This window comes from Heloderma suspectum, chromosome 4, assembly GCF_057233095.1.
Source record: "Heloderma suspectum isolate Gila_16-S chromosome 4, 16-S_ref, whole genome shotgun sequence".
Classification (NCBI taxonomy): Eukaryota; Metazoa; Chordata; class Lepidosauria; order Squamata; family Helodermatidae; genus Heloderma; species Heloderma suspectum.
The window spans coordinates 311,952,886-311,956,074 of record NC_139461.1 but is presented as its reverse complement, the minus strand read 5'-3'; positions in this window follow the sequence as shown (position 1 = coordinate 311,956,074).

The window sequence follows — 3,189 nt, the reverse complement described above, 5'->3', positions numbered from 1 at the left end:
CGTCCAATGTGCTTTACGTGAATCATCTTGTTGCCATCCTTATGACAACCCACCAAAGCAGGTCAGCATTATTGTCATCCAGAATTCATCTCACCTGGGATTGAGGGAGTTGCCGAGAGTGGGTTAATAACAAAGTAGTGAGTTAATGGCAAAGGTGAGAAGCAGGCTGCAATCCTATACCCATATACCTGGGAGTGAGCCTCATTGAACTCAATGGGGCTTACTTTTAAGTAGACATAACTAGGATCATGCTGTCAGTCAGGTGACTTCCTGGTTTAGAGTATAGTCTCTAAGGGTGCAATTCAATGCATGTTTATACAGAAAAAAGTCCTACAAGTCCCAGCATTCCCCAGCCAGCCATGCTGACTAGGGAATGCTGGGAGGTGTAGGACTTTTCTCTCTCTAAACATGCATGCAATTGTGCCTTAAGCTACTATTTATTTATTTTTTATTTATATGTCACCCTATAACTCTATGTTCTCGGGGTGGCTTACAGCAAAAATTAAAACTAATTAAAAATACACACACTAAATCAATAAAGCATATTAAGACAGCGTAACACACAAAGCCCAGATAAAGCTAAGTTAAAAGCAGTAGCCGATTAAAAGCCCTGGGAAAATAAAATCGTATTTGGCACTGAAGTGACATCAAAGTAGCAAAGGAGCCAAGATGCCACCACTAAAAAGGCCCTTTCCACAGCAGCACCTCACCCAGTGGGGCCACCTGAAGAAGGGCTTCAGAAGATCTTAAGGCCCAGACAGATGCATATGGAGACAAGCAACCCTTCGGTACACTGGCTTCAAGCCCTGAAGAGCTTTTATAAAAAAAGCAAAAAAAAAGAAAAGAAAAAGTACACCACTATGAATAGGGGCCCAGAAACAGAGTGGGATCCAATGAAGTTAGCAATCTTGCAGCGGTGTTCTGAACTAACTAAAGCAGTGGGGGCTGGTGGCTCCGATGTCAGAGGGGCTATGCTTCCATTCTGGGTTTCAGTCAGAACCAGCCAGAACTCTAAAGGAGCTATCCAAGGTGCTGCGCCCATTTTGGGGATAGGGTTCAGCACTTTGGATAGCTCCTGTAGAGTTCTGACTGGTTCTGACTAAAACCCAGAATGGAATTACAGCCCACCGAAATCGGAGCCCCCAGCCCCCACTGAACTGAAGGATAGCCTCATCGCTGTCTTCAAATGGACTGCAGTAGCCCCAGCAGGAACGTGGATCACTGGAACAAGGCGATTCAGTTGGCACACCAGCCTAAGCTGGTCAAAGGTGCTCCGAGCCACAGAGGCTGCTTGCGCCTTTAGGGACACAGACAGATCGATGAGTTTTACGAGCACCCCTAAACTCCAAACCCAGTCCTTTAGTGCAGATGATGCTGGCTTGGGCGTTGGGCTGCACACAAGTGTGCAAGCACACACACACGCATATGTGCAAATACATCACAGGTATGTACAAACATGCATGCACAGACACACATCCCAGCGATTCTGATGCAGACCTGTATTGCTGCCAGCACTGCTATAATAGTCGGAAATCAGCTGGGGGGAGGGGGGATTTGGTGGTGGGGAGGTCAGGGCATCCACAGACGCACTTAAGGCTTTGGAGGGCTGCGTGTTTCCCACAGGCCAAAGGTTGTACGCCTCTGCTTTAGGGGAAGGGAAGTGCTACCCCCAGCAGAACTGCTTGAACATGACTCATTATACTCCATTTTTGTCTATATCCAAGCATAGAATAATCATTATCAGTGCAGGGTCAGAGGGTGCCATGACGTTGTGTTAACTTAATACCTGGTGAAAGGCGGGCCGATGTATCCTTCCCTCTTCCCTTGCTCCAGCCTCCTGTGGTTTGGCCCAGGTGTAAGGGCTATTCTCTGGACCTCTGCGGTCCTTTCATTCCCCCTCACCCACCTTTCCTAATTTGCACAGTTCTTCAAATATGGAAGTGCAAATATAGAAAAGTAAGGAGGAGGAGCACAGGTGCAGTCGTAAACCAGCCTCACCAGTAGCCCCAGCCACTCCAGCTGACTGTGGCTACAGGTGGTGGTGATTCAACTGTTGCACATATTGCCCACCCCACCCCACCCCGCCACACACAGACACGCCCTGTTCTTGACAAGTACAGGAGGTGAGTACAGCAATAGTGGACAAATGGCCAACAAATTCAAAGCAATGTGGTTGGTTATCTCAAACAGCAGCAAGGGCTTTAGAGCAGCAGAGGGCAGCCTTGCTCCATTGCAGCTGGCCCAGACGTCGGGTGAAGGAAAAATCCAGTCCACCACAGAGGAATCTCCAAAAACAGCCTCCCCCCACCTGGCACTGCAGTACCTATCATCCCCAGCCAGGATGGCTGGGGGTGACGGGAACTATAGTCCAACACATCAGGAGGGTGCCAGGTGGGGGAAGCCTGTGAGAAATGGTCCTAGGAGATTGGCAGGAGCACAGGAGCTGTAGAGGGCAAGCACCAAGAGGTGCTTGCCCTCTACAGTCCAAACAAAGGTCCATTTGTCCAGCACCCTGCTTCCCACAGAGGTTTTCTACAGGAGGCTGTTCATCCGCTGTATCTCTTTACAGTTTCGTCGCGGAATTGAGATCCGAGCTCTACATGAACAGTGTTTCCGTTCCTGCTTTTCCACTGCATCGCTAAGTGGCACTGTGGTATAGCAGAATAGCCCAAATACACAAATAGAAACCACGCTTTCTTTCACTTTCACAGTTCAATGCCGCATTTTCCCTGTTCTAAAAAAACTCGCTGAAAGTGCTGGTTAGGCACAGAAGCAAAACTGTTCAGACGCAGAAGCGAAACTGGTCAACACCTTGTCTAAAGAAACCGTAAACAACCATGAGTAGGGAATGATGAACGCACAATGCCTCATGTAGAAAAGCCCACAGAGCCCAAACAGAGGCCAACTGGGAAGGCCGCCGTCAGGACGGGAAGGGAACAGCCCGCTCCTGCTTGTGCTCCCCAGCGGCTGGGGCTCGAAGCATGGTGCCTCTGAACAGGGCGAGTCCAATGATGGCCAGTTCCACAACAGGGGGTGCACGCAGGGAGGGAAAGGTGTGGCTCAGGTTTGCTCTGGGACCTAGAAACCCCCTCTGTGTTTTTGCTGACTCAACTACTCTTCCAGAATTTGTTTTCTGGGCAGGAAGATTCAAAGAGCTGTTGGCAGTCCTGCTTCCACCTAAAAGACTAC